General features: G+C 42.0%; 1 protein-coding gene and 1 pseudogene across 18 annotated transcripts in view; one reads left to right on the forward strand and one right to left on the reverse strand.

The window, feature by feature from the left end:
• STIM1 (stromal interaction molecule 1) overlaps positions 1-13,873 on the forward strand; it is a 253,800-nt gene that overhangs the window by 159,701 nt on the left and 80,226 nt on the right. The window lies entirely within an intron of this gene.
• Positions 1,701-2,006, reverse strand: LOC118145798 (non-histone chromosomal protein HMG-14 pseudogene; annotated as a pseudogene).

Genomic DNA, 13,873 nt, shown 5'->3' on the forward strand with positions numbered 1-13,873 from the left:
GAACTCCTAATACCTACACTACTCTTCTGCCTTCTCTTCTGTGTAGTTCAATAGGCTAATAGAATATTTCATCCTTAAAACACACATATATATGCACATGCACACACTTTGCTACAGAGTTTTGCTCTTGTTACCAGGCTGGAGTGCAATGACGCGATCTCAGCTCACGGCAACCTTCACCTCCTGGGTTCAGGCAATTCTCCTGCCTCAGCCTCCTGAGTAGCTGGGATTACAGGCATGCGCCACCATGTGCAGCTAATTTTTTGTAGTTTTAGTAGAGATGGGGTTTCACCATGTTGACCAGGATGGTCTCGATCTCTTGACCTCATGATCCACCCACCTCGGCCTCCCAAAGTGCTGGGATTACAGGCGTGAGCCACTGCGCCCAGCCCTATATGTATATATTTTGTATTGCTTATTGACACATAAGCCTAAATCCTCCCTCTTACAATTGATTAGATGCCAGAAGCTTCTTGGGAGAGGTATGAGTTTGTTTTATTCTCTTGTATTCTTTGTCCATAAGCCTCTTCCCATACCCCCCATCACTGCCCAGAGGTGAGTGTCATTTGTAAGGAACATGTGGTAAGCTCTGTTTTTGCCAAGTAGATTGAAGTGGGTGTTCTGTTTTGGAAATGGAGCTCTAGAGGTTTTCCTGCTGTTGAATGTTTGGCTGAGTTTGTGATCCTCTCAGGGTGTTGGAAAACCATGCATAGGGATGGTAGCATGAAGGAAAACCGAGCAGGGAATCAAAGTTGCCTTTTGTTCATGGGAATTGTTAAGGAGAGAGATTTCCCTAGCACCTGAAACCAGAGCAGAGGGTGGATTTGTTATATCTAGTCCAGGGATCAGCACAGTGTTTTTTCATATAGCCTACAAACTAAGAATGATTTTTATGTTTTTTTCTTTCATAATTGAGATTTTGTTGTTTGAGGATCTCTACAGACATTGCAATTTGTAAACAGTTCTTCATATATGTACTGAAAATCTAAAAAGCCATATATTGTAATTCTTTTTTAAAGTTATTTCAGTGACTTTCCAGCTTAAAATTTGGAAGCAAATTGTCCTTAGGAGACTATCAAGTACTAGTATCTTCACATGTTGATAAGCTGTTACATATGCCCCACCGATTCACAACTGAATAGCATATACACTACATATTCAAATTTTTAATCTTTCACAGCAGAATAACAAAGTTATTAAGAAAACAGGACTACCACACCAAAGATGTTACAGAGTGCACACAATTCTGACAGAGAGAGCCGTGATCAAGGAGTGGTTTTCTTTAGAAAACAATTCTGCTAAAAAACAACATGGGAATAGAAGTAATTTTAAATGCTAAAGACATTAAATGCAGGACTGATTCCATTTTGTCATTTAATATGGTTTGTATTATAGAATATAAAAACTAACCCCCCATCTATGGAATGTTAAGCTGACACCTGAGACAGTCAAAGCCTCCCATAATTCAGCATCCCACACTATTTTGTGGTTGTACCAAAAAATAAACAACCATTGAATGATTTTACCTCTTAAAAAAAGAATTTATACTTAAAAAATGGGATTAGGTGGGATTCCCTTCTTCTTAAAAATGTTTCTAGAGCTACTAAAAAACTTGGATTTACAAAGTAGTTGATAGAAATATTCCTCTAGATTGTACAAGAAGAGGGACAGGGACCACTGATAAGACATGGTGTATGGTATTAATCAAACTTGGCTTCTTTCTCTCCTGCTTCATAAGAGGCTGGATTCTCCTCAGTTTTCATTTCCCTGTTTTCTGCAGATAAATTTTCTTTAGTTTCTTGGTTAGGCACTTCATCCTGTTTTCCCTTTGCTCCCCTTTTTCCTTTTGTTTGCACTTTTTTGTCTGAAGATTTATCCTTCACTGCTGTCTTTTTTGGCATTGCTTTCACTTTTTTAGGAGCAGGTTTAGCAGACAGCTGCGCCTATCTCCTCTTGGGTTCTTCCTTGGCAGCCTCTTTGGCGGAGCTAACCTTCCTTTTGGGCATCGGGGCGGTGCACTGAGAGCCTTCGCAAAGCTGGGCTGCTTGGTCTCTGCCGCTCCTCCTGTTGCCCGAGCTGCTGAGACCCACAGCAGGAGCAGTGGGAGAACCCTGATTTTTACATTTTTAAATAGTTTAGGGAGAAATCTAAAGAAGAATTTCAAGATGTGAAATTTATATCAAATTGAAATTTCACTGTCCATAAATAACATTTTATTGGCATACAGCCACTCTCATTCATTTACATATTGTCTATTGCTGCTTTTACACAAGAATAGCAGTGTTGAGTAGTTGTGACAGAGACCATATGGATCACCAAGCCTAAAATATTTACTGTCTGACTCTTTACAGAAAAAATTTTCTGGCCTCTAGTCTAATCTATCAATTAAAAACGAAACAGCTTTACTGAGAAATAATTCACATTACTGTGCAATTCGCCCATTTATAGTATACAATTCAATGGGTTTTAGTATATTGACAGATATGTGCAACCATCACCTCAGTCAAAAATTTAAAAACATTTTTGTCACTTCAAAAAGAAACGACATTGTTCTTCTCTCTCCCCATTACCCCCAGCCTAAGCAACCGCGAATCTACTTTCTCTTTCTGTAGATTTGCCTATTATGGACATTTCATGTAAATACAATCATATAATATGTGATCTGTTATAACTGGCTCTTTTCACTTAGCATGTTTTCAAGGTGCATTCATGTTGTATCAGTACTGCTTGTATGTGTTTGTGTACATATATCTGTACTTTATTTCTTTTCGTGGCCAAATAATATTCTGTTGCGTGGACATACCATTTTTGTTTAGCCATTCATCAATTTATAGACATCTGGTTTATTTCACCTTTTGGCTATTATGAATACTGCTGCTATAGACTTATGTATAAGTTTTTATGTGGACATGTGCTTTGTGTTTTGTTTGGATGTATATTTTCAGTTCTCTTGGGTATATAAATATGAATAGAATCGCTGGGTCATATGGTAACTGTGTTTACCTGTTTTAGGAACTGCCAGAGTTTTCCATATAAAAATGGTTCAAGTGGCTAAACCATTTTTACATTCCTGCCAGCAGTGTATGAGGGAGCTTATCTCTCCACATGCTCATCAACACTTGTTATTCTCTGACTTTTTGATTGCAGTCATCCTAGTTGGTATAATGTAATATTGCATCATGATTTTGATTTATATTTCTCTGATGACTGATAGTATCGAACATCTTTTCATGTGCTTAATGGTTATTTATATATCTTCTTTAGAGAAATATTAGGTCCTTTGATAACTTATTTTATTTTTATTATTATTTTAAAATATTTCCTTCTTAATTTTATATTCACGGGGTACATGTGCAGGTTTGTTACAAGGATATATTGTGTGATGCTGAGATTTTTGGTTTCTGTTGCAGATAGTGACCATAGCATCCAATAGAAATTTTTTCAGTCCTTCTCCCTCTCCCCCCTCCTTTTGGAGACCCCAGTGTCTATTGTTCACATCTATTGTTTCACATCTTTCTGTGTGTACCCAGGATTTAGCTCCCAATTTTAAGTGAGAACATGCCATATCTGGTTTTCTGACTGCATTAATTCACTTAGGCTAATGGCCTCCAGTTGCATTCATGTTGCTGCAAAGGATTTTCATTCCTTTCCGTGGTCAATATGTACCACATTATTTTCTTTTTTCTTTCTTTCTTTTTTATTTTTTGAGACAGGGTCTTGGCTCTGTCACCTAGGTTGGAGTGCAGTGGGTGATTCCAACTCACTGCAACCTCAATCTCCTGGGCTCAAGTGATCTTCCCACTTCAGCTTCCTGAGCAGCTGGAACTACAGGCATGTACCACTGTGCCTGGCTAATCTTTTTGTATTGTTTTGTAGATATGGGCTTTTGTCATTTTTCCCAGGCTGATCTTGAACTCCTGAGCTCAAGGTATCCTCCCCTCTTGGCCTCCCAAAGTGCTGGGATTACAGGTGTGAGCCACTGTGCCTGGCCTGTACCACATGTTATTTATCCAGTCCACTGGATAAAGAATCTTGATGGGCATCTAGGTTGATTCCATGTCTTTGCTATTGTGAATAGTGCTGCAATGAACATTAAGAGTGCACATGTTGGGCCGGGCGCGGTGGCTCACGCCTGTAATCCCAGCACTTTGGGATGCCAAGGCAGGTGGATCACGAGGTGAAGATATTGAGACCATCCTGGTCAACATGGTGAAACCCTGTTTCTACTAAAAATACAAAAAATTAGCTGGGTATGGTGGTGCGTGCCTGTAATCCCAGCTATTGAGGAGGCTGAAGCAGGAGAATTGCCTGAACCCAGGAGGTGGAGGTTGCGGTGAGCCGAGGTCGTGCCATTGCACTCCAGCCTGGGTAACAAGAGTGAAACTCCGTCTCAAAAAAAAAAAGAGTGCACATGTCTTTTGAGTAGAATGATTTATTTTCCTTTGGGTATGTATACAGTAATGGAATGGCTGGGTTGAATGGTAGCTCTATTTTTAGTACTCTGAGAAATCTCAAAACTGCTTTCCACAGTGGCTAGAATAATTTACATTTCCATCAACTGTGTATAAGTGTTCCATTTTCTCTGCAGCCTTGCCAACATTTTTTTTTTTAACTTTTTAATAATAACTTTGTGGCCTGATATGGTGGCTGATGCCTGTAATCCCAGCACTTTGGGTGGTGGGTAGATTGTTTGAAGCCAGGAGTTTGAGACCAGCTGGGCCAACATGGTGAAACTTGCTCTCTACAAAACGATACAAAAATTAGCTGGTCATGGTGGTGTGTGCCTGTAATCCCAGCTACTCAGGAGGCTGAGACATGAGAATGGCTTGAACCTGGGAGGCAGAGGTTGCAGTGAGCTGAGACTGGGCCACTGAACTCAGGCTGACTCTGGGTGACAGAGTGAGATTCTGTGTTAAAAAACAAACAAACAAATAATTTTGCTCATTTTTAAATTGGGTTGTCTTTTGGTATTGAGTTGTTAAAGTTCTTTATATATTCTAGGTACAAATCCCTTAAGAGATATGTTTTTTGAAAATATTTTCTCCCATTCTGTGTGTTGTTTTTTCACTTTATGGTGTCCTTTGAAGGACAGAAATTTTTAATTTTGATGAAGTCCAGTTTATTTATATTTTTGCTGTTGTTGCTCCTCATGATTTTGAGGTCATATCTAAGGAATCATTGCCAAATGCAAGGTCATGATGACTTACTCCTGTGTTTTCTTCTAAGAATTTTAAAGTCATGTGAAGCTTAATGTGCACCAAGCTGGATTCTAAATATTATGTCATCCAAAACCTGCTGTATACACTGCCTTCCTCATCTCAGTTGAAGGCAAGTCCATTTTTTCAATTGCCTAGGCAAAAAATATTCTAAATAATTCATAATTTTTCTCAACTTTACATTTATTGGTAAATCCTGTGGATTCTTCCTTCAAAATATATACAAAATAGAATAATTTCTCACTGTCATTCCATTGCAGGCACCAAGGCTCCATAGTCTCCTAGCAGATAACCATGTCTACACTTATTCTCAATGTAGCAGCTAGAGAGCTTTTTTGAAAAAAACATAAACCAGGGCCAGGCGCGGTGGCTCAAGCCTGTAATCCCAGCACTTTGGGAGGCCGAGGCGGGTGGATCACGAGGTCAAGAGATGGAGACCATCCTGGTCAACATGGTGAAACCCTGACTTTACTAAAGATACAAAAAATTAGCTGGGCATGGTGGCGCGTGCCTGTAATCCCAGCTACTCAGGAGGCTGAGGCAGGAGAATTGCCTGAACCCAGGAGGCGGAGGTTGCGGTGAGCCGAGATCGCACCATTGCACTCCAGCCTGGGTAACAAGAGCGAGACTCCGTCTCAAAAAACAAAAAAAAGACAACATAAACCAGATCATTTCACTCCTTTGCTCAAAAGCTTGTGATAACTCCATTTTGTGTTTGGTGTGAAAGGCAGAGTCTCCACAAAAGCGAGGGCCCTCTGTGAGCTGGTCCTCACTTATTCTTATTTCTCTCTTACTTGTATTCTCCTTGGTTACTCACTATAGCCACATTCTTGCTATTGCTTCATATTCTTTTATATTTCTGCTTTAGGGCCTTGGTTCTAGCTCTTGCCCCTGCCTGGACTATTCTTTCCTTAGATATTTACTTTATGCCCTCATATTTCCATATTAAATATACTTTGTGGCTGGCGTGATGGCTCATGCCTGTAATCCCAGCACTTTGGGAGGCCAAGGCAGGCAGATCACTTGAGGTCAGGAGTTAGAGACCAGCATGGCCAACCTGATAAAACCCTGTCTACTAAAAATACAAAATTACCTGGGCATGGTAGCATATGCCTGTAATCCCAGCTACTTCATAGACAGAAATGTTTGAATCCAGGAGGTAGAGGTTATGGTGAGCAGAGATTGTGCCACTGCACTCCAGCCTGGGTGACAGAGGGAGACTCTGTCTCAAAAAAAAACAACAAAACAAAACAAAACCCCCAAAAATATACTTTGTCATTTGTTATACTTCATCTTATCAAAGAGACCTTTCCCAGACCACCCTATTTAATAATGAAATCTGCACCTCTACTGCATTCCTGGTACCCAGATCTTCATTATGAATCACTTTTTAAATTAATTTTTTTTAAATTTTGTAGAACTTATCATCATCTGGATTTTATTATTTAATCACTTATTATTTTATTATTTATTGCCTAGAATATAAATTTCATAAGAGAAAGGAATCTGTTTTGTTCACTGCTATATCTTCAGTACCTAGAACAGTACCTGGCTCAGTGTTGGTACTTTTTTTGTATGGATTCAAAGTACTATCTGGGGTCATTTACTAGCCTTAAGCACTTTCTTTAGTATTTTTTTTTTGGTAAGGTATATTAGTTAGCAATGAATTTTCTCAGTCTTTGTTTATCTGGAAATGTCTTTTATTTTGCCTTCATTTTTTTCATGAGAGTTTTGCCGGATGTAGAGTTCTTGGTTGACATCCCCTTTCTTCAATGAGCCCTTTGACCGTGTTATCCCTTTGTTTTCTGGCATTCATTATTTTGGTGAGAAGTTACCTGTTACTCTTACTGGGGTTCAAGTGTATGATGAGTCATTTTTCTCTTGCTGCTTTCAAAGTTTTCTCATTGCCTTTGACGTTTAGCATTTTACTTAATGTGTCTATTTGTGATCTTTTTGCATTTATTCTATTTGGAGTTTATTAGATTTTCTTGATGGGTAGATTAATGTTTTTCAAAACACTTGGGAGATTTTTCAGCCATTACCTCTTTGAATACTTTTCCTTTTTCTTCTTTTTGAGATACAGTCTCACTCTGTCACCAAAGCTGGCGTGCACTGGCCCAATCTCAGCTCACTCCAACCTCTGCCTCCTGGGTTCAAGCGATTCTTGTGTCTCAGACTCCCTTAGTAGCTGGGATCACAGGTGTATGCCACCACACCCAGCCAGTTTTTGTATTTTTAGTAGAGATGTGATTTCACCATGTTGTCCAGGCTGGTCTTTAACTCCTGGCCTCAAGCAATCCACCTACCTTGTCCTCTCACCGGCATGAGCCTTCCTGCTTCTTTTTCTTTATCTTCCCCTTTTGGTACTCATATTATGTGTACGTTGGTGGGATTAATGGTGTTCTACATTTCTCTGAGGCTCTGTTCATTTTTCTTCATTTTGTTTTCTGTTTTTAGGGTTGTATAATCTATCAGTCTCTCTTGAAGTTTGCAAATTCTTTCTTATGCCAGTTCAGATCTACTATTTAGCCTCTCTCCTAATTTTCCATTTCATTTATTATGCTTTTCAACTCCAGAACATCCATTTGATTCTTCTTTTTTAAACAGCAATTTCTATCTCTTTATTGACATTCTTTATTTGATGTGACATTGACATCATGCATTCCTTTACGTCTTTAATCATGATTTTTTTTTTGCAGTCTTTGGACATATTTATAATGGCTAACATATAGTCTTTTTCTGTTAAATATGACATCTGGTCCCTCTTACTGAAATTTTCTGTTGCATGCTTTTTTTCTGGTATATGGGTCACACTTTCCAGTTTCATTGTATGTTTTGTTTGTTTGTTTCGAAGTGGAACACTTGATAATATATTGTAGCAACTTTGGGTACTTGTCTGATTCCTCTGGGACCTATTATTATTTTCCTGTTTATTTGTTTAATGACTGGCTAGACTGTTTAAAAGGTTGATCCCTCTCCTCCCACAGCAGGGTGAATCCTCTGATGTTGGTAGGCCCACAGTCATCTTTGGATTATAATGGTTTGGGCAGAACTTTGACTATCTCTTTCCCTGGTGCCACACCCAGCTTTTTAGGTTCACTAATTGCCATCTGATTGCTCTGCTCTTTTCAAAAATGCCCTGAGGCATAAATTGCTTCCCAGACTTATCCAATTATGTTAGGGTTCCTTTGAAGGGCTCCTTCCTGAGGTCAGTGTTTGAGATTTGTTCTTTTTTGGTTTGTTTTGGAGACAAGAGTCCCACTCTCACCCAGGCTGGAGTGCAGTAGCATGATCATGGCTCACTGTAGCCTCACCCTCCTGGACTCCAGTGATCCGCCGACCTCAGCCACCTGAGTAACTGGGACCACAGTTGTGTGTCATGACACCTGGCTTTTTTTTTTAACTTTTTTATTTTTTAGTTCTGGGATATATACGCAGGCCTAGCTAGTTTTTCAATTTTTTGTGGAGATGGGGTCTCCCTATCTTGCCCAGGCTGGTGAAATTTGTTCTTACTCCAAGAGACTCCTCCCAGCTGTCTCTTTCCCTAGTTATCTCCATCACATTCTCTAGTCTACAGTTTAGCCTATATCTCCAATGAATCTACTACTTTTTTCCTTTTACCACAACTTCTACTATTTTGAGAATACTCTACCCTTAGTCTTGAACTTCTCTACACTCTGTTGAGATGAGGTCATTTTCCCTGTGAAGAGATTAAGAGATCTTTGTTTATAACCTGCTTCCTCTGCCAGGCAAAATCCTTTAGTCATAGTTCTGGAGCTTGGGTGGGGGACAATGACATGCTTCTGAGTGACACCACCACTTTAGGAGCTGAGGACTTGGTAGAGGGGTGGCAGTAGCCTCAGGTCTTTTTGACTTGTTTTGTAGCAGGAGTGGCCTCGAGAAATGGATCTCTCGGACACCGAATACAAGAGGAAGGAGTTTATTTGGCCGGGAGCAAGGTGGCATAGTTGCCTAACAGCCAAGCTCCCCTAACAAAGGAAGGTTCCATCTTTATATAGGCTTATACTTTATTTTTTAAAAATAATTATTATTTTTTTGAGACGGAGTTTCACTCTTGTTACCCATGCTGGAGTGCAATGGCGCGACCTTGGCTCACCGCAACCTCCGCCTCCTGGGTTCAGGTAATTCTCCTGCCTCAGCCTCCTGAGTAGCTGGGATTACAGGCAGGTGCCACCATGCCCAGCTAATTTTTTGTATTTTTAGTAGAGACGGGGTTTCACCATGTTGACCAGGATGGTCTCGATCTCTTGACTTTGTGCTGGGATTATAGGCGTGAGCCACCTTAGATGTTACAGTGGAAGAATCTTAGGTTTATAGCTTAACATATGAAAAGGGTTTTGGTTTACAGTCTTAGGAATTACATATGAAAAGGGCTTCGGTTTACAGTCTTAGGAATGAAAAGGGGAAGTTTACAGTTTTAGGAAAAGGAGGAATTTGACCTGAGATGCCTGGGTCTCCCTCTTCACGCCCCCCCTTGAGACCCTCACCACTTTAAATATTAGTGAGAGGTCTCACTTTCGTTCTCACTTTTCAGATTTTTGAAGAAACCGACTAGTAAAAACTACAGTAGTGATGAATCCCCTAATCATCTGAAGGAACAGGGGGAGTAAACAAGAGGGCAGTAAACAAACACCTATTATTATTATAATACTTATGATGAGGGTTTTGAATCCTCCCAAGGATGAGAACCAACCTCCAAATAAGGACTCAGGGTTAAATCCGTGCCCTACCTGTACAGGCACGTGTGCCAGTTTGGTCATGTCTCACACAGTATTCTCTGCTGCTTGCCCCTGGTCATCTATGTGTAGACGGCAGTTGGTTAGATTGAATTTTCCACAGACAGCCCCTTCAGCTGCTAGAAAATAATCTAGGGCCAGCCAGTTCTGATAAATTCTGTTTCTCATTTGTGTTTCTTGTCGGACCAAGAGGGACAGAGCTTTGCCTGTTTCATTAGTATTTCCAAAATAGCCTGCAACCGGATGATCCAGTTGAGCATGTAAATAGGGTTCCAGTATCCCCATGAGCCATCTTCAGCCCATGTGGCCGGCCCATAGTACTCAATAATTCTCTCCGGTGGCCACTCATCATCTGTCCAATTTCCTAGTTTTAGGTCTCTCTTCTCCGTATTGGAGTAAACCGCATGCCCTAACAGCTCACCTATCTTAACAGATAATAGGAAGAAAGAGGGCTTAATGATGCCTATCACACAGCTACCTGTCCATCTTATGGATTATACACCTTATACTGAGTGCCATTATACAAACAGGTTTCCTTCTGTGTCCCTGTACATTTATAAGAACTACAGGGCAAAAGAATGGCAGTAACTTTTGTTTCCTACCTGGTGTACATACTGAGGGAATTCTTCAAAATTAGTTAATGTTCCTACTGTGCAAGTCCAAATATTAAGAAGAACAAGTCCCATGATGAATCTCCTCATGCTTCGGCCGTGCGTGGACCAGCCAGCTTCCAGGATGTGGCTGGAGCAAGGCTTGTTGTCCTTTTTAAGGTGATTCTGCAGTCCTTGCCTTGGTCTAAGTCTCAGCTGTTGCTCGTTTTTACACAGATGTGGTGGATTCAGTCTGGGATTCCCTCTATCTTTATGGCTGTGGGATTGGTCAGGATCAGGTCTGAGGTCCTTTCCATTGTGGCTTTAGAGGGACTGTGCTGCCCTCCTTTATCCACTCATGATTACTTAGTGAGAAAGGGTGAACTGGGGAGAAAAGGCTTACAGGACATTTGTTATTTACTTAGGTTGAAGTATCCTAAGCGATTCTCCTCAGAGCTGGTAACTAGCATCCTAACTCAATCTCTCCCCACTCCGGAGGAGTTCCTAGGAGTGCCCAGAGAAGGGGAGGGGGCCTATGGTTTAAGACTTCATAGGGGAATATCCTGTTTTTCCTAAAGGGGGTGCCTCTAATTTTGAATAACCCCAAGGGAAGTGCCTGTACCCACTCTAATCTTGTTTCCTGACACACTTTCCCTAAGCTGTTTTTGATGGTCTGGTTCACTTTTCCGGAACTCAAATCGGTAGGCAGCGTGCAGTTTCCAGGTGATACCCAAGGCCGTTGCTGTTTTCCGGACTAAATCTGCCACAAATGCTGGTCCACTGTCTGCTCCAATGTGCAGTGGCAGTCCAAATCTAGGGATAAGATCTCGAAGCAGCACACAGGTTACTTCATGGGCTCTTTCAGTCCCATCCAGAGTATGTGCACTCCAGGACCAACAAATACTTATGTCCCCCACACTTGGACATTTCAATAAAGTCTGCCTGGAGATCTTCAAACGGAGCTGCTCCATAAGCTTGAATTCCAGGGGGAATAGTTGGACTCTGCCTCGAGTTGTGTTGCTGACATGTAATGCATCACTGTGCCACAGTTTTGGTCAAGGCTGCTAAGTGTGAGATGTAAAAGTACCAGCCCAACATCTTTTCAAGCGTCTCTTGACTTAAATGAGTGGTCTCACGTATGGCTTGTACAATTGCTGCCCCCAGCAGCTGTGGTACTGCTATTTTTCCATCTGGCTGTTGGATCCATCCTTCTTTAATCAGTTGCCCCCTTCTGTCTGGAGAAAGTCTCTTTCCTCCTCAGAGTAAGTAGGTATTAGATCAGGGATCTGGGGAATTAGCGGGGCTGTAACCGCTATTCGGTAGGGGGCAGATGCTGCCTTCTGAGCTGCTGAATCCACTCGGGAATTTCCCAGGGCCACGGAGGTGTGGGCCCACTGATGTCCTCGGCAATGCATGACCACCACCCTCCGGGGCTTCCAGACTGCTTCTAGCGGCTGCAAAATTTCATGCTGATACCTTATTTCTTTTCCCCCTGAAGTTAACAGGCCTCTCTCTTTGTACAGTGCTTAATGTACTTGGAGAGTCGGAAGGTTTATCGAGAGTCAGTGTAAATGTTTACAACCTCATCTTTACTCAGCTCTAGGGCTAGAGTTAAAGTAATGAGTTTAGCCTTCTGAGCTGAGGTGCCCTGAGGCAGGGATCTGGCCTCAATTACAGTGTCCAGAGTTACCCCGCATAGCCTGCACATCTTTCCCCTCGTGGATTGACAAAACTGCTCCCATCCACATACAACTCCCAGTCTACTACTGTCCGTGGCTGATCCCGAAGATCAGGCCTGCTGGAATAGACTGTGTCCAGGACTTCAACACAGTTGTGTTCAACGGGACACTCTGACATTGGGAGCAAAGTGGCAGGGTTTAAGGTATTGCAGACTTCAATGGTGATACGGGGATTTTCACATAGCAGGCCCTGGTATTTGGTCAGCCTAACATTTGATAACCAGTGGTGCCCTCTGGTATTCATTAGAGTCACTACTGTGTGAGGTGCCTTGATATTTAGGTTCTGTCCCAGAGTTAGCTTATCTGCTAGCAGAGCAGTTGCTGCCAGGGCCCTTAAGCATAGGGGCCATCCTTTGGAAACTCCATCCAGCTGCTTGGAGAGGTAAGTTACAGGCCTGGGCCAAGGTCCTACTGTTTGGACTAAGACCCCAACTGCCACTTTTTCTCTTTCTGCCACATATAATGTGAAGGGCTTTGTTAAATCAGGCAGCCCCAAAGCTGGAGCTGACATTAGTTGTTTTCAGTTCCTGATAGGCCTGACGTTGCTGGGATCCCCATTCAAAGGGTTCCTCGTCTCCCCCCTTTGTCACATTATAGAGGAGTTTGGGTAGTACTATGAAGTTTGGAAATCCACAGTTTATAAAACCCACCGCTCCCAGGAGCTCTCTCGTCTGCCTTTTAGTCTCAGGTTCTGTCACTTTGCAAGCGGCTTGCTTCCTTTCTGCTTTTAGGCTGTGTTCCGCCTTCCAGATGGTGAGCCTCAGATATTGCGTTTGCTTTTTGGCAAATCTGGGCTTTCCTTTTAGACACTTTATACCCACAGTCCTCCAGGTGCCAAAGTAAGGCATTTGTTTGCACACCCGACTGCCATGGGGTGTCCCAATAGAAGGTTATCAGCATACGGGGGCAGTGTGCAAGCAAGAAGCTTCCGGGGGCAGTCATGGGCTGAAGCCTCCCCAAGGATGATGAGAGAGTTTTTGAGCCCCTGGTAAGCTGGGTTTAGGTGTATTGAGTGGTTATACCTGCTTCTGGGTTTCTGCCATTGAAATGCAAATAGTTTTTGACCTTCCGAGGCCAGACCAATGCTAAGGAGGTATTCTTTAAGTTCAATTAAGTGAACCAACTATCCTCTGCTGGCAATAATCCCAACTGCATGTATGAGTGGGGTGCAAAGCCATGAAAGCCCTGCATGGGCCTGGGTGATAATATCAGTCTTCTGCTTCTGGCTAAGAAGGCTTCACCCTCCTTCCCAAGGGACAATGAGAGCCTGAATGACCCCTGCCTGAGGCATTTTTAGCTGCAAGGAATCTCTTTTTTTGAATGTAGTGGCCCTCGATTTGCACAACAGGTTTTGCCAGAGAAGGGGGGCAGGGGCAGTCCATTAAGTACAAGAAAGTCTGTTGTTATAACACCGTAATAGCTCTAACAATATTGGTTCTGTTTTTTTCCATGGGGGGTTATAGGGCTATAATCCGGACTGTGGGCTCTTTGGGAGCATATGACTCTGGCCCCCCTCTCTTTTAGTCCAGTGGCCCTTCCATTAGATTGAACAGAGCCCCTTCACTTTTATC

The sequence above is a fragment of the Callithrix jacchus genome, chromosome 10 (assembly GCF_049354715.1).
Source record: "Callithrix jacchus isolate 240 chromosome 10, calJac240_pri, whole genome shotgun sequence".
Taxonomy (NCBI): domain Eukaryota; kingdom Metazoa; phylum Chordata; class Mammalia; order Primates; family Cebidae; genus Callithrix; species Callithrix jacchus.